This window comes from Empidonax traillii, unplaced genomic scaffold, assembly GCF_003031625.1.
Source record: "Empidonax traillii isolate 1590-97213 ecotype Southwest subspecies unplaced genomic scaffold, ASM303162v1 scaffold355:size2308892, whole genome shotgun sequence".
In the NCBI taxonomy this organism is placed as follows: domain Eukaryota; kingdom Metazoa; phylum Chordata; class Aves; order Passeriformes; family Tyrannidae; genus Empidonax; species Empidonax traillii.
This window is the reverse complement of record NW_020955548.1, coordinates 1098940-1117675: the sequence shown is the minus strand read 5'-3', so window position 1 is coordinate 1117675 and position 18736 is coordinate 1098940.

Sequence of the window (18736 nt, the reverse complement as noted above, 5' to 3'; positions counted from 1 at the left end):
TTTTCCACATTTCCAGATGAAGAAAGGGGGAAAAAATGAACCTAAACCAATGTAAAGGTGAAAGAAAGGTGGTAATTATTTCAGGAAACAAAATATTTTTAAAGGCCTGGAAATACATGGAATACTAACTATAATTGAAAGAGTTTCCAGAATACAATAGAATATAAAATATATAAAATAAAAATTTAGATAAAGAGAAAGCAGGGCTGAAGATAAAGGAGGAAAGCAGAGAGCAAAAATATAAATCCCACAAAGAACATTTCTGATATCTGTTCAGTTCTCAAAAATGCAGACCAAAGAAAAGGTCAAAGATCAGGTGCTGATGTTTCACATGTAAATTTGCCCAAGAAAAGAGTCCTGTGCCAAACCCTGACAAGGAGTTGTTTGTGTGAAGTTTTCATGTTGTTTCCATACTTCCTTCCATTCCCCCAAAACAGCATTACTAGGGGATAGAGGTGCCAAGTACATGATTTTCCATACAACTATTTCTTGTAAAACAGATATGTAAGATAGGAAGGATGAAGCACCTTTGGATATGCTCTTCTGTCATTGTAACAAGGGATGAGTGGGTTAGACTACATGTTTAGCTTAAAGATGGCTAAAATTGACATAAATCCAAACTAATTGAAAAAGAACAAAAATAATGTTAAGTCTTATAAAGAACCTCGATTATGTTAAGCAAATCTGTTATGAGACGTGATGTCATGTAATGGCAGAATGTCTCAGGTTTCTTGGAGTAGAGAACAAGACTGAAGTCCAAGATCTGAAACCACATTTCTTGCAGAGAAATACTTAAACTGAGCAACACAAAACCCTCAAGCATCTTATTGTGTGCTTCCAACAAAGGTGTGAGTTTAGAGAATAGGGGAGAGTGTTATGAGTATATGGACCATGTTACCAGTACATATTGCATTTTTCCTTCGGAAAGAGGAGATGGGCTTTCAGGTGCCTGAAAGAGCTTACTGGCATCAGCTTTTGTGGGGCCGAAGTCCATTGAACCCATCAGTTATGCAGATATAGATGGTCTTCCTCCTTCCTTCTTCCATTTTCTGCCTTTAAAGCTCCCACCTCCAGTGTTAGGTTTTTTGCTGTTATTTTCCTGACTCGTCGTAACAATGGACTTACTCAAAATTGTCGTTAATTACTATTTAAGAGCAGTACAGTGGGTTTTAACCTGAAGTAAATGGGAAGGTTGTGAAAGAGAGACTAGATATGATCATTTCTTTCTTTTTTTTTCTTTCCTGCCTTGCTAGCTATCAGAAATATGTCTCTTCTCCTCTCCACAGGAGAAAAGCTGACAAGAGAGTTACCTCCAGAGACAAAAGGAAGATACGTACCAGTGACACAGTATTCTTAAATACAGTTACTGTGGCTTGAGAAGGCAGGAAGAATTTGACTTGAAGCTAGACATTTATCACCTTCTTCTGGCCCCACTGCAACTTTCCATTCCATGAAGTGAGTTACCAGTCAGAGAGGTAAGATATAATAGTTCCTCTTCTTCATGCTCTCTACTTGCATAAGAAACAGGAAGTTGCCACCCAGAGCTTCTTCAAGTCACAGAGGTATAGGATCTTCATCTTTTACCTTTGTTTATCACCAAAGCAATGGATGAACACTTAAGAGACACATATTGATTGATACTATTCACTCAGGGAATCTCCTTTTGAATGTTATTTCATCGTTACCAGTTGCTCTTCAGAGAAGATTCTTGCTTTTTCTGTACTGTTGACAAGATACATTGTTGGCATTAATGACCATATTCTTTGTCTGTTGACTGTAATATTCCTTTGCTGATATTACTTTGGAAGCTCCTTAGATAATATAAAAGAGATGTTTATTTTTCTACTTATGCCTCTGATTTATTTCTTTTTCTTCATAGCTCTGTTCCTTCCTGTTCTTACTTGTTATATTGCAAATCCTTCATTCTCTCTTGAGTCCCAGCTGTCTCTAAAAGGCTAATTCATACTTCACAGACTGAAACTCATCCTTACCCCCACTCATGTTCAGGCTCTTTAGAAGAAAGCGAACTTCCTGTGGTATAAGCCACATGGAAGAGGTTAGAGCCAAACAATATTTATGTAAGCATGTTGTTGCTTTGACAGAGCCATGGGGTGCAAACTGTTAGGGGCCTTTCTGTTTAAAGACTCACAGGACTTTTTGAAGGAAACACAGAAATCTGTGGACTCACAGTGCTGTGAGGCATTTGGAGTCAAAGCTCAAGGGTGGTCTTTGGAAACCTCACAAAAAAAGAAAGTTTTCTGTTTCCCCTCATTCTTTGCCCCATCTGTCATAGGTCCCTGAGTAGCATGTTTTGATCAAATGGACAACAGCAGGGATAAGATCAGGAGTTCAGGCAGGCATGGAGCCAATGAGGGATATGTGTGCTCGCAACACAGTGATAAAAGGCTGACAGAAATTTTGGCCGTGAACAAACCTCATCAGAGAGAGAGCTGTGAGAACTGTAGACAAAGAAAGAATTTGGAAGGAAGTCAAGCAAAACAAAGATTAGAAAGTGAATCAGGACTCAAACTTTAACACCAAAACTCTGAGGTCTTTGCTGAAAAAGGGAGATAGAATTATGAAAAAGATAAGGAGGAAGGATGAGATGAAGTCTGCCTTTACAACTCTAATCTCTATTGGCTGCTCCACTTACATCTTCTATATCCAGCTCACTATCCCAAAAGCTATTTGCATCAGAGGTACTGAAATACTTCTCAGGGAAGAAGAGTTGAAACTATGCTTTTTTGGGAATTGTGGATCACTGTGCTCGTTGAAAAGAGGTCATATGGTTTCTAGTCAAGTTTTCATTCTAATATTTATATGGTTAACTGTTTTATTCAAAGAGTCATTAAAATTTTCCTTAATTTTATTCTATTTTTTTTCCAATCAACTCTACAGTTTTTGATCCCCAGCTTATCCCATTATCACTATCCTGTTCTAATTATCTTCCTTACTGCCTAAATTACCATATATGCATTCTTTTTCCCCTCCAGGACTTAGCTTCTCATACTTTGATCTGCTAATTGGCTTTTTAATCATCTCACTTTGTTTTCTTTTCTTTTTCATACTTAAAAAGGAATTATTGACTGTAATGACCTGAAAGGTACCAGTTTGATAACACTGGCTCCTGAGACCTTAGAGTTAGCCCCAGATACGCTGATTCCAAGACAGCTAATGCAGCTCTACAGCCAAATGATAGAGCATCCCTATATCTGGAATGTGATTTAGGCTCCATCTCCATGCTGTTTCTTGTTTTGTCCTGGAACACTTGTAATTTAAATGTCTGTCTGCAGGCATTTGAACTGAGACTGTCAGCTCACCAAAACTCTGCAAACCTTTTGGTAGCTCCTGATGAGACATACCAACCCGAATAAAAAAGCCATGAAGTCACATATCAGTCAAAGCCTGCAGTGAAGATAAACTTTGTTTTCTTTCCAATTGTGGTTCAGATCCTTTATTTATCTTCAGCTCTTTTATTTTGGTCATGTTTTCCTCATCCCTCAGTCCTTCTTTCAATTCTGTTTCTTCTCCTTGCCAATGCTTCCTTTCTCTTAATAATTCATGTTAAATTCCACAAAGCTCCAGTTTTGTTATTTTACTGACCCTTTTCATAGACCTCTGCTTTTCCTTTTTACAGTTACGGCTACACGTTGTCAAAGCATGCAGGACCATACTACAAGGGATTGTGGGCTTAAGATCAAACCAGTCATTGAGCAGAGAAGTTCATGATTTTTTGGATAACATACATCCATACATGCCATTCTGCTGTATGGGTATTTCAGACACTAATAATCTTCACTTGACATTCCTGGATTTGCCTAGTGATGACAGTCTCTGTATATTAAAGCTAGTAAATGTCTCTATTGCAAATCACATTTATGATTTTTTTAATGTCTTGAAGACTGTCAGAGGCAGACATCTGAAGGGTGCGATTTCTTGACAGACTGTTTATGTACTAATGTGTAAAATTTCCCTAAAATCTGCTCTGCCATTTCTGTTGCCCGTAGGGTTGAGAAATTCAATAGTGCCTTATGTTAGTGATTGTCTAATCATCTTGAATACAAGTTCTTCTCATTGCACTATCATCATACCATAAAATGGTTCATTGAAGTTTCCTAGAAATAAAAAAGGAGTTTAAAAAGTAAAAATCACTGTTGGGTTTCCCTCTGCAAAATAAAGATTTAATTCAACAAATTGCGGTGCTTATGTGTAAAATAAAACCTGCATTTGCAGGATTGTTTTTAAATGGGAGAAAAATTTGAATCAAAGTCATACAAGAAATGAAGTTTAAAGAACCATTTTGTGAATGCAGGGATAAAGTGTTGCCTTTCCTGAACAGAAGACAGGCTGCCTGGGGAAAGAGGAGCAGAGCTTATCTTTGTGCTAAGTGAGAGCTTTTTGATAAAGATGGTACTGTAGGAGTGGGCAGATAAAGCCATAATGGAATCCACACTGTTGTTTTGTTTACTATCTCTCTAGACAGGGTTGCTGGTACCTTGACCTCTGTGAATCACACCATGGTCACTGAGAAGCTAATCGAGCAAAGGGGAAGGATGGGATGAGTAGTCTTAGTTAAGCTTAAAATTCCTTGGAATAATTGTGCTTAAGATTTCATTGTGTTTAAATGCTGAAGAGTTTTGATCACATCAATGTATTTTTATAGAGAAGCCTTTATTTCTGGCAGGGTTCTGCAGGTATCCAGGTACCAGATATGACCTACCAGATTTCCCATAACACATGACTTTTCCCTGATGTGAGCTTGCAGGGTCTAAATAGTCCTACTAAGGAGATGAAGACTTTCAAACAGGGAAGTGTTAATTTCAAATCATAGTGAAACAGAACATCAAAATCTTTCATTAAGTGGAATGACCATGCAATTCTCTCTGTTTCTGCATTATGGAAAATCAATCCTTTTCTTCCCATCCCCACACCACACGTGGAAGACATAAATCACTATTTAAGCGCATTCACAGCATTTCACTTTGGGGTTATTCCAACCTTAGCAAACTTCTGCATTGAGATATTGGTACAAGACAGGCTTAGTAATTCTGGTGAATGCCACAGCGAGGTCATACACCCAGTTATTTCTGTCCAAAGATATATCAAGTCATAGCTAAGAAAGAGATAGCATTTGTATGTGAAGGTAATTAAAAAGAAATAATGAAAGAAATAATGAGATATACTGAAGCAGATAAAGTAGCAAGCCGAATCCATAATTGGTGTATTAAAAAGGAAGCTTTCCACATTCGCATAGCACTGAATGTTTATTAGATACTGCAAATTTCATCCCGTTAACAACACAGTGATAGCAACTAAATGCAGCTTCATGAAAGCAAAAGAATTACTGAAGATACATGTTTACTTAGTGTCTCAACAACTTGATATTTTTATTAATGCAGTTGTTTAAAATTCATTGAATATAAGGTGATAAATTCTCTTTTATGTTAATTTCTGCATTTGAGGTTAAAAAAAATCTTTATTTTGAAATACATATTTTCTATCACAAAAGAAAATAATCAAATTAAAACCTGATTATATAATTTCACTGCTATAAAGTCTGAAGGGTACTTAAGATAAACACTAAAGATATCGTTATCAGTATATATTTATGTCATAAGTGGAGCTGAACAACTACTTCAATTAAACTTAGTTTAGTTAATTTTCCACAGGGTTGTAAAGGTCTCTGAAAGTACTAAGATTTATTATTTCTTAACATAATAGAAAAAAAAGTAGTGCTGTATCTTTTATATGCCTTAATATACTTTTTTCCCCCTTCCACTTTGCCTCTAAAAAATTCTATTAATTAATTGTTTTGGCTAAAGAAGTGAATCAGTAAAACAAATGTAACTTCATGTCTGATGCTAAAAGTGCATGTCTGGACCTCCTTGCCTTAAAATGTGGTCTAATACTACAAAATGAAAGAGATTCAACAACACAGTTTGTCTCAAAAGTCAGCGGATTTAAGACAGGAAGATTTTCTAACCAGTGTGGTAAAACACATACTGTGAAACTGAAGTCCGAAAGCTTTTTCTGAGCAAAACTACTGTCCTCTGGTTTGAAGAAAAATGGTCTTTAGAGGCAATAGATGACATGCTATATCTATCAATCAATCAATCATTTGCTTGATCGATGTCTTTTCCTCCTTGAAAAAATGACAATACACAAGACTTAGCTGAAGTGGAACAAATGTTCACTTGCTCATCTTTAATGTAAATGTACCTTATGGATTGTTGATCTTTCCAGAGACTACTGCTGTGTTGATTAATTGCTAATGAATGCTAATGAAGGAGTGAGGTGAATATACACAGTGATGTATTTAAGTGATGATTGATTGGATTTAACACTAGCTGTCAGGAGAGTACTTACCACATGCACAACAAGTCCATAAATATGCACAGAACTGTTAGTTGTCTTCCTGCATGTCTCTCTGGTCTTTAAAGTCGATCTGTGACAGGGAGAGAACTGCCCCTCTAGACTTTCATTGCTAAAGTAAATTCATTCCTTAGGAAGGACATCACCTCTCACTGACAGGTTTTAATTAAACATTGATGATCAGTGCACAGTTACAGACAAAGTGTCACAAAATGTTCCTTTCTAAAAGCAAAAGTAAATTTTTAGAAAATTTTAATAATAAAGACAATGCTTAGAGACTAACAAAAATAGAAAAAGAATATCTTTGTGAAAGCTCCAAGATACAGCAGGAACATTAGGATAAACAAAAGAAATGCCATTTCCAATTTAAGAAGAGCAATACTACAATATTCCTTTATGAGATGGGGGAAAATTAATTGAAGCAGCAAACTTTTTCTGGTAAGTGATACGCAGCTTGTTCGAAATTTCAGTGACTAACTAAAAAAACAGCTACTGACCAAATAAAGAAAATAAAGAAAAGTGAGAGGACTGTGTGCCTGGCTCAGGAAGGAGAGAATGGGAGGTGGAGGATTCAGTAGAGCAGATCCTGGAGCCAGAGTGGGAGATGCTCTGTGGAGATTGTTGCCAGCTCAGGATAAATTGCCTGACTGGGAAAAAGGAGTTATTTTTGTAATTTGGATGACAAATGCTCAATGTTCAGTAATCAATATCCAAATTTCTGTTGTGCTACGGTCTTTTGAAACATCTGCCATAGCTGCATGGGAATATATCCCAAACACTAGTCTCTGGTGAATTTAGAGCAATGATAATAACAATTTAAAATGAACTTTAAAAATTTAAGTTAAAAATCCTTTCTTCAGGAGGAGTTCTTTCTCAATAATAAATACATTCTTCACATGGTCAAGTTAAGCTAATCGATTTGTTTATTTTATAAAGCCCACAAGAAAGGAATAGATAGGAACAGTTATTTCGAAACAGAGACACTCACATATTTCCATGGCTATAAATTTCAACCACCTTTGATTTTCAAGTCCTTAAACACTTTCCAGTAGGAATGCAGGCCCTCATGAAGATAATTTAAACTTACCAGTAGCTAACAGCTGAATGTAGAAGGTGATTCTATACGTATAGGAGTAAGAAATTAAATTCCGACATTGGCAGAAGCGTATTTAAATATTTCTAATGATTCATGAAATTTATTTTAGTGTCAGCTTTGCTGCTGCTGCTGAAATTTGTAACGTACTCAGTTGAGCTGGCATCCAGGTTTGTGAAGTTGGCCTGTGCTTCCACATATCAAATGGGAAAGGAAACAATATGGTGATGGTGAATTTCCACCTGGACAGCTCAGGAGGTCACCAGAATTTCTTGATTCAGCAACAGCCTTTAGCACTTAATTGGCAGCTGTAAATGGAAGCCCCAGATCTACTACCAGCTGAAGGGAAGGAGAGCATCACCTGCCCTTGTTTTAGTGCAGAACTTCTCATTTAGAAGAGGAAAATACACTTCAGTGGTATTCATATAGGAAAATCTGCATAATGGAGATGTTAAAAAAATTATTTTAGCCCATTTAGACAAAATGGACAAATGAGGAAGAGAAAGGCTTTGTATGGCAAAACTGCATGTCAAAAGCAGTTGACTCAGATTAGATAGAATAAAAGAATTTAAACCAACAATTACAAATGCAAATTGGAAAGTGGTTTTAAAATCTCATCTGGTCACAATCTTGCAGTTTAAGGAGAGAACCACATGGGGAAAAAAACCACACAAAACCCTACCAAACTTGATTTAGAGGAAATGTGAAAACCCCAATAATTAATTGCAGAATCATATAAAACAATTCAGAAAAAAAAAAGAGGATGTCCAAAGGGATTAATGTAAATTAGAAGTTATGAATAATAATAAAAAAAGATAAGGAAGACAAAAGAACATCAACGATTGTCTAGGGTCAGCTGATAAGATAATACAAAAGAGAATTTGAGATATATTAGAATCGTAAGAAATGCACAAAAGCTATTGGAAGTAGGGAAAATCCCAGTAGTGAAGCACACTGGACATTTCTGTCCTGTAGGTACTAAAAGAAGTAGTCATATCACATGCTCACAGTAAAATAACTTATGTTCCAATGAAAACATGAAAAAAAAAATACTAAGCAGCAGCTTTTAAAGGTAAATTTTTCAACAGTTACAAACACAAGCTATTTGCATACTAGCATTTAGATGAATTAGTCTAGAAATTATCTGAAACCTTCAGTGTGTTTTTCAGTTTATTTGGAATATACTCAAGCAATGGGAGAAAGCTGCTGAGGTAGAAGAAAAAGAGAGAACACAAAGAAGCAAATAACTATGTTTTCATAGTCTGATATTGGCTCCAAACAAAAATGATGTAAGTTTGCACATGATATAACTTGGTTAATAAATTATATTGATAGAATGACTCAGCATAGATTAAAAAAACTACAAACTTAACTAAGTAATCAGCTACTTTTAAATAAGATTACCCAACTGCTCTAAATATACCAAATGTATTCACTTTTACAGTGCACTTTTTTTTTTACTATTACTGTATAAATTTTCAATTAAGAACACAGATAAAATCCTGATAGCTGTCACTGTTAAGGTGGCTTATAATTTTCCTACCTGATATGGCTCAAAATGCAATTAGGAAGAGTGGGGGCAGGGGCTGGTGTGTGTGTGCATGTCTGTGAGAAGAGGTAAAGTTTTTCAAGAAATCAAAAATCTTTCCATTTGACTCATATGTCAGAAAAAGTTTCTGGCATATTGCTGAAGAAATCCACATTGGAAAAAAGGAAAATTGAACTCCTTGTTTGTTTTTTGAAAAGCTGACCTGAGTGGCACCTGCTGAGTTTCCAAGAATGTGTTTGCAGACCTAGTGCTGGTTTTCTATTAGTCCTAATTCTCATTCATTTTGCTTTGTTGTTATGCCTGGATTCTGTGGGGGGCTCTTGCCCCCCTCATTATCCAGGCAAATGCACATGTAATCCAGCTCCTCTCAAAAACTGTAGCTACCCAAATCACTGTGTAAAAAAATCTCATAATCGCTGGAGCCATCATGCTTTATGAAAGATTACAAGTGAGACTTTTTCAGATCTGGTTTAGAAACTTTATTTCAGCTTTATTTTTTTCAGTGGCTAAACAGAAAGTATCTAAAATAAAATTTCTTTTTAATTGGTCACTTGTGTTGAAGAGATTTGTCAGAGAGGAGATAGAAGTTTGTCTGGATTTGAAATGTTCAGGTTATTTAATGAAACTTGAATTGAAGAACTCAGATTTGAAAAACTGCACACAGTATCTGTAATTAGGGAGGGACTTTCAGGAAATCTTAGCTGTCATTGTAGCATTTTTGTGAACTGGGGAGATTTTCAGAGGTGATGCCTGCAGAGTTTCAAACAGGAGCTGCTTGATACTCCTTTGCTGTGAGGATATTTCTCTAAATCTGAAGCAGGAGATTGAATAAATGGGTTGTAGCTTTTGGACAGGACATCACACGAATCTTTATACTTGTACATACAGAGACTAATTATAATAGTTCAAGAAACTATTTTTTATTAATCTTCTCCCAACCTGAATGTTCACCACCTATCATATACCCTTCAGGGAACACTGTCCATGTGTGCTGCATAAGCCAGCCTGTGCAGTAGCACACTGTTTTATTTTATACCAACTCCATCCATGAAATCAAGGATTCCTCCTGAGCATAATGTGGTTTGGATTTTTGGTAGACCCATGTGTCTTACTGTTTCACTGAGAACTGCCGGAAAGTTGCCAAGCTGCTCTGTCTGGGCCCTGTGTCCATGTCTGGATATACATGTTGTCAAGTTCTGTGGTTTTAAACATCCCTGTGATGCACTCTTCTTAGCTTCTCTGGTATGTCTCCAGGAGACATGCTCTGTGTCTGAAGATGGCAAGACATATCCTGAATAATCCTTCAAAAGAGCACTCAGGAACAGGAAGAATGAGTCAGTCCCACCCAGAGTCTTCAGAGGAGACTGTATAGGATGCAACAATACTGATAAAACTGCGTTGAACCAACTGATGAGCAGAAACTTCCCAAGCCCCACCAAAATCAAGGTAAAAGCCAGCCTCCCCCACCTGGAAAAAAACACAGATCGCCACTCCTCCATGTGGTTCACCTCCCCAGACCTGGAAATCATGGCTGGAACAGTTGTAGAGTCAGTGCTAGAGTGAGGCTGAGGTGCTGGTATAAGCTGTGAGAGCAGGGCTATGGACCCCCCAGGTGACTGGAAGGACCCTCAAGACACCCATTGGATCCAGCATTGAGATTTGGTTGTTGCAATTTCAGTGTTGGTTGGGCAAAGTGGTGGCTGTAGTCCTATCAAAGTGGTGATCGCAGTCTGGATATGTCACAGTGGTGGCAGAAGCCCTGGATGGCAAAGAAAGTCCCATGTGGTGAGGGAAGAAAAAACCCTGTGCTGAGTGAAGTCCGACTGTGGTCTTTTACTGGGCTTAGGCTAGGTGGGAACACACATGGTACCTCCCCTGGGGTGGGGAGTTCTACACTGGAAAACGTAATACTAGATCACAGGACCTTTTGAGTCTTCTGAGATGTTACAGCTGCATGTTATGTCAGCACAGGTGGATCCATTATGACTCATCAGCAGAGATGAATTTATTCAGGCTATGTGTGAATTGTCCCTATGCTTCCCCCTTTCCCCCTCTCCGCTGGAGGGGAGTTATGACAGCTGAGTCATTTGTATAAGGACAAAGAAACACTACCCTGCCTAGCAGGATTTTTCCTCTCTCTTTGTCTTAACACCCAGTTTGTAGCCTGAGGTGGCAGGTGTGCACAACCTCAACTCTTGGGTGGTTACTTTGCCCATTGTCAGCTTGCACCTTGATTGTCTGAGCTGTCAATATTCTAGTCTTTCACACTTGTGGATACATTCTTCTCCTAGGAGAGTAGTACCACCCTTATCTCAAAGTCCCCTCCAGTCCAAATTAGTAGGCGTATTTGGGGAAAAGAGAAAAAAGGTGGATACCAGAACTTTTCTGTAACCTAGGACAGTCACCAAGAGGATAGTCACCCAGGAAAGTGGTCATGGCACCAAGTCTGCCAGAGCTCCAAGCTATCAGGCACATGGTGTGATTCTTGGGGTGGACCTGTATAGGGATAGGAGTTGGACTTGATGATCCTTGTGGGTTCCTTACAACTCAGGATATCCTATAATTCTGTTATTCTCCTCCTCTGCTTCACTCTTGTGGACCCTGCCTGGACTACTGCATCCAGCTCTAGGTCCCCAACATAAGAAGGATGTGAATTTCTTGGAGCGAGTCCAGAGGAGGCCTATGAAGATGATCAGAGGGCTAGAGCACCTCTCCTGTGGAGTTAAACTGAGATAGCTGGGGTTGTTCAGCCTGGAGAAGAAAAGGCTCCAGGGAGACTATATAGCAGCCTTCCAGAGAAGAAGGCCTATCAGAAAGCTAAAGAGGAACTATCCACAAGGGCATGTGGTGATAGAACAAGGTGTAATGGCTTTAAACTGAAAGAGTCTAGATTTAAAATAGATACTAAGAAGAAATTCTTTACTGTGAGGATAGTGAGACACTGGCACAGGTTGCCCAAACGGGTTGTGGATAACCCAACCGCGGAGGTGTTAAAGGCCAGGCTGGACTGGGCTTTGAGCAACCTGTTCTAGTGAAAGGTATTGTGCTCGTGACAGAGAGGTTGGAACTAATTGATCTCTAAGGTCCATTACAACCCTAGCCATTCTGTGATTCCAAATCTCAACTAATTTTTGTCAGTTGAGGATTTTGGATTTACCTAATCCATGTGTCATGATAAGCAAAACAGTGAGAATGGAATGCACAGCACCTGATTCAGTCTTCATAGGGTTAACTAGTCTTATACTCCCTTTAAACTTAACACCTAATGTACTTTTGACATCTCTAGTCCAGTCACAATGTACAGCTTTGGTAAAAACTACTCAAAAAAGCCCATGTTCACTAGTTTTTGAAGTGCGTCATTGCTTGGAAAAATGGACTAAAGCAAATGGAATGAGCTTTTCACTAGATATACTTCTCAGATGTCCTTTTCCCCAACACCTCCCATGTAATAGCATGAATTTTAATGTAACTACTGAAGATTTTTTGGTTGCTAATGTCACCAGGTGGCTACCTCCTGTTAAAACCATAGCACTCACACAGATCAGTAAAGAAATGTTTTTGATCTCACAAGAAAAAAAAAAATTGCAAAAGCTGCTAGGAAACAAATAGTGCTCTTGGTCTGTATCTGTATCACTGCAGGATGGGCTCACACAGGCTTAGACAGGTCAACACAGGTTTGTTTCTAGATGAAAGTCTCTGAGGATAGGTACAGGGATTGAAGGGAGTTTTGATACACAGAGAATTAACCATGTACTTATCTCTGTGTTAGATAACATTTCCTCTGTGAGTTTTAGGGTGATTTTCTAAAATTGCTCCTATACCTCCAGGCATACTGATTTACTATGCATGGAAATCATTCTATCTTATCTTTCAGGAAGCACCACGCTAAAGGAAGAATAGGAGTGGCTTTATGCCACTTCAGCAGCTCTAAGCTGCTGAAGGAATTAGGAAGCTTCTCATGTAAACTAAGGTATCTCTGAGGATGTTTTCTCAAATGTCCTTATGTTAAGTGTGTTTATTTTGGCCCATATTTCTATGCCTAATTATAAAGGAGGTAAACCTTTGGATACTAAAAACTGTGCAAATCAGAAGTTAACATTAGGAATCCCTTATACACAAACACAGGGTGGCTACTGCTGGGTTTTGCTCCTCCTGGACTTTATTCTTAAAACTAAGCTGAGATTTAAAAACTGAGTTAATCTCTGTTAACTCTGAACTTTAATTCATTTGGACAACTGCTGCTGTAACTAGTGATAACTTCTAAATGCAAACATCCGTCCTTTTTGCAGCAAAAAAAATCCTTGGAGTTTTGTTATAAAATATAATTTGAAACGGTATGAGATATGAGCAACAATATGAACTCAGACAAATCAGAACTCTTACACCATATTACACAACTGTGTTGGTAGTACTGCAAATGAGATACATACATTTCTTAATATTGATCAATATTGATCACATAGAAGAAACTAAGCCTATTTGAAATGTTAACTATTTAAAAAATGTTTCCCCATCCATTAAAGTTAAAAGAGAGTTAATCTTTAATTTAAATGAAAACTGATTTCTGAATTAAATAAAAATTGCCGAGCAGAATCAGCTGCATTCTGGTGCTGCTTTTTATACTGTTTGTCTAATATTCAGGTCAGTGTTTCTTTTCCTTAATTTTAAATTTGGTTTGGTTTAAAGATGTTCTTCTAGTGGGTGAAATATTCCCCATCAAGTTCAGGGCTGCCTCAAATGTATCCATTCTCCAAAGGAGTCTGGTTAGAATCAGGCCAATTATCACTGAGCTGTGTCACAAACACTCTAGCTTTTCAAAATTTGTCCCAAAGCCTAAAATTATTATTTTTCCAAAATCTTCTAATTCACTGGGATGTTGGACCATAATTAGGACTCCTGTAGTCTTCAGGCAATTCAAATTAGAAAAAAGTAATTTCTTCTTGTTGCAACCCACCTGCATTAACTCAACCCAGCACACGACGGCAGGCAGTGCACCCCAAGAGCTTGGCCCTTCCTTCTAACCATATGCCTGATCCCGTGGTTCCATCCACTTTGTATATCTGTGAAGTTTTTTAGGATAGGTATTATAGCATGAGGTTTAGAGTCACACAGTTTTTTTGATTTACAGTGGGTGTGATCTGCAAGGTTTTTGAACTGGATTTTTAGATGTATTGGTGGATCTGAGTGTCTGAGTTCTGATAAAGTTTTGGGTTTGGGGCTAAGTCTCTATCTGGCAAAAACTCATATGACAGTCTTACCGTCCTTCCATCACCAGAGATACATGTTTTTCAGAAGTAAACCAGCAATTCAATACAGTCCCCATATTTCCTGTTAGAGAACAAGCAATGGCTTCAAAAATTTCAAGTTTTTCTTTAACAGAAAAAACTTCTCAAACTTAAAAGCCTTTTATAGCAATGCCATTCTTCTTTTGATGATCCTTACAGAGGGCCTGATGTTATTAATATTTATCTTGGTCTTAAAGTTAATCATATGATTGCTTCCTTTTAATTTACTTCAACTATACCTATATTTAAATTGCACAGGCGCAGAAAAGTCTACAGGATTCATTTTAGACCAAGAAAATGGATAACTAAATGAATCTGAAGATAAAAAAACTGATGTACTACAGGCTTTTCTCCTCCTGCAACTCAAAACTTGAGATTTCTTGAGTTTTCTTTCCTTTGTTCCCTAATTTATTCCATGTTATTTTAAAAACAAAATGTGGCAGGTGAGTCACAAGTGGATGACATGATATGCTTCAGTAGCTTATTCACCCCAATCACGTGAGCCAAGCTTACAATGGAAATATTTGTTAAGTTCTGAGAACATTTTGTCTCATCCAGAGAACAGCATGTCTCCTATAAAGGCTCGTTGTCCAAAATCGGGGGCAAAGAGAAGTCATCAGCAATAGTACTTAAAAGTGAGAGGGGTTACTGAGACAAAAAAATGTCAACAGCTGTTCATGAAAAATAATCTAAAATGCATTCAAATAAGGATGAACAGGCTCTCTTTCATCACCATGTAAGAATTTATCTTAAAAGGAGTATCTGTATTATGTAAAAATACACTTCCCAAACATACTGCAAGGGAATAGTGTGGCTTTTCTGAGGTTTATTATTTCTGTCAGCATGAATTTTTCTCTAACTTGTTAAAGTCAGCCTTTCTGTCCTACTTCTCACCTACTGTGTCTCTGCTTGTATTTCAAACCTCACTGACCACAACATCAATGGCAAGATACATGTCTTGTCCTGTAGCTCCACCCCATTTTTCACTCCTGGGGTTTAAAACACATTGGCAAGATAAAGGGTATTATCTGGCTCTGCAGTTCCCTAAGCTGATTCAACACGTTACAATACAGCCAGGGTAGCTAGGTGTCCACTCATACTCTGCCATTAAATTAAATTACAGCATCATTCACCTTGTACACTCATGTCTATTATATACAGATGGTCTTTCTAGACCAGTTTTTAAGTCAGTTAAATAAGGGAAACACAATTTAAAGATACTTTGTATCCCTACCATCCGGAATCACTATAAATAATGCTATATGCTTAATAAAAATATCCTTCCACAACTAAAAACATGGAGGAGTCAGCTTTCTCTTTGAACAGTTACACCTAGCCTGGACCAGGTATTCAATGTTTCTGTCTCTGTTCTTTTGATCTTCATTTCCTTAATCAAAGCCAACTGTTTTCTCCAAAGAAGAGCACAAGAAAGAAATATTGGTTTATTAATCTTTTCTGAAGCTTATGTATTCATGAGCTGAGCATTGTCTGAACTCTGAATGATTTACATTCTCGTTTATTCCAAAAAGGCTTTATATTTTCCTATCACTTCTCTCCTAGCAGTCCTAAAGGTTTTCAGAGTGTCAAAACCTTCATCTACTAAGCACGTAAAGTTGAGCATACTCTTATTCTATTTTCAAGATTAGGCTTGTTCTTTTCACAGCTTTTTGTTTCTGATGAATTTGAAAAACAAAGGAAAGAACACAGCAATAAATGGGCTGCATTATATTTTTTCTCATTACTTTCATGTTTTTGTCTTTGACATTGAACATAAATCCATTCACTAGAAGGTCCAAGACAAATGTTTGAGATCTTTTATCCTCACATAACACTATTGAATGCAGAAAGTTGTATAATTTAGCAGTTCAGTACCATAAGGCACCTTGGCTTAAAATCTATATACAATATGCTAGCATGGCTTTTCTGCATCCAGCAGCTTTTGATGGTTGGTAAACAAATAGCTTAATAGCACAAGACATTGCTTTGTATACTATAAAATAATTAGGGTATAAAAGGCACTTTTGTGTGCAGATGCTTCTGCAGTAGTTAATCTCCTGGCAAGTTTTTCTGGAACTTGGAACAACCAGTTGCTTACCAAACCCTCTGCACTGACTGCTGTTTGATTGTGTGTGTTTGTGTTGCTGCCATGTTCCCATGTCACTCTGGCTCAGCATGAGTCTTGAATCCAGGTTAACACAGATAAAATGCAGGGAGTGCTCCATCTCTGATGCATCATTCACTGGTGTCCTCCTCTGAGATCAGTGGGAAGCTTTGATATCTGTGGGACAGGACTTGATGCATTGCCGCGTATGGGGCCACGTGCCTAAAATCGGAATGCTGATCAGGACACACATGCATATCGAAGGCTTAGATGGAATTTTAAGTAGCTGAAGGAAGCTAGTTAAATGTAATTTCTCTAGACTTCCCCTCTCCTTCCCACAACTGCGCCTTTGAAAGAACTTAATGAGAAGCTATATGGCCTGACCCAGCATAGTCAATAATGTAGACTGCCTACAACTTGCCACCTTCTCTGTCCACTTTGAGGGAGGAAAACAGAGACATGTAAGAGGTCTTGAAATCTGTGGGTGCCATGGCACATTTCTTACTCCTGTTTTCTTTCAGCCCATTGCCCAAGTCGTAAGGAGCTCATTAAAAAAAAAAAAAATCCTTAATTTCCCAATTTAAAATATGCTCTTTGCTCATTTAATTCCAGTTGAGGGCAATCCCACTGAAGATTGTGGTGTCTGGAGCAGGCTGAGATGATCTTGCATTCAGCTGACCTTGCATTCAGTCAGGCAATGAAGTTTCCCACCTGCACACCCACTCTGCACTCTGACCCAAGTGGGGAGTAACATATCTGACCCAAGTGGGGAGTAACATATCTAACACTGGTGCGGGAGAACCACAGCGGATCAAAGGCAGTGTTTGGCAAACCCCACAGTGCTGTGGAGAAATGCAAGCAGCACATGTCTGCTGGCCTCTGTCTGTATCAGGACAACTGCAAAAGGTGAAAAAGGACCAGGAAAGCAAGTTCACTCCTCAACCCTACGTAGGGAGGAGGAGAGATCTGCTTTCTTCCTCCTTCTCTTTTTTAGTGTAAAGTGAGACACACAGGTATCCCCAGAAATGCCAAGGCAGCGGAGAGAATTAAAAAAGTTTATTGACAAGGCCAGAACACAGAAAACTTACAGAAACTCTGTGGTGCTGTAGAAGCACCGGGCCCCAGGGAGAAAAAGGCAAGGCCTCATGCTCTTCAGGGCTTCTTCTCTTTTCTTCCCTGTCCTTCCTGTCTTCTCTCAGCTGCTGGGGTCATATACACGTTTGTGAGAGTTCTCTCTCTCTGGCTTAACAGAGAGAGAGAACACAGTTCTCTCTCTTCAACTCCCTCTGACTGCAGAAGGGAAACAAAAATCCAACCCTTTTGAGAAGACATTTTGCAGTCTTCCTAGGTGAAATGAGTTCTAGCTTTCCATTACAAGTTCTTCCAAAATCTCAACTATCCTACATTTAGCAGTATTTCTACTCACAGTTAGAGGTAAAGTAAGGGAGAGAGAAAGGAAAACCTTCCAGCAATGTGAGGTCTGTCCCAGTGAAGGAGACTATTCCCCATGGCCAGCAAGGCCAGATGAGGTCCCACACTGGTTCAGGTGAGACATCAGTACTTTTAATGGCAAAACACACCAATGATGACTTGAAAATTACCAAGCAGTTTAGATTATGGTTTCGTGTATGGGGCAGTGAAAATAGGGGCATATCCAGTCAGTTATAACAAGTGGTGTTTCTATTCACTAGTGGATATTCAGGGTGCAGATATTGTCCTCAGTGCCTAAGAGATTTACAAGTCATGGTGGAGGCTTTCTCCCAAGTACCTGAAGGATTCATGTCCACTAACAAATATCTTGGAAAAAGTCCAGGCTAAGCTGTCACAGCTTCCAGGGCATGAAAAGCTAGGCCTGGTGGCAATGTACATTGCTGGCATGTTTTCTGATTAAATCAAACTTTGGGCACCTAGAGTAGTAAAACAGGCAATAAACCTTTTATAACATATCATAAATAAGAATGTTCATGCTGACTGTTTGATTGAAATGAGCACTCCTTCATACCTCGTATTTTGTGATCCACTGGCTACTGCCCTCCTTCCTTTACAGCTACATCAACTGGACATTTCCCTCTAGTTAGGGAGGGAGGAAAGCCTATAGAAGGAAGCAAGTTTTCTGGAAGCAATTAGTATGCAAACTGCCTTAAGTCTAGATGCTACTACTCTCAAATGCTGCATATGCATCTTTTATTATTCTGTGCTCGTGACTTTCAGGTGTGTCTGTAACATACTAGGAATGCAGCAAATGTTACCAAAACCTAGCATAATTCAAAGGCATGAATTTGCTTCTTCCCTCCTCATTCTTTCAGTTCACTTTCTGGAAATACTCAATGAATTAT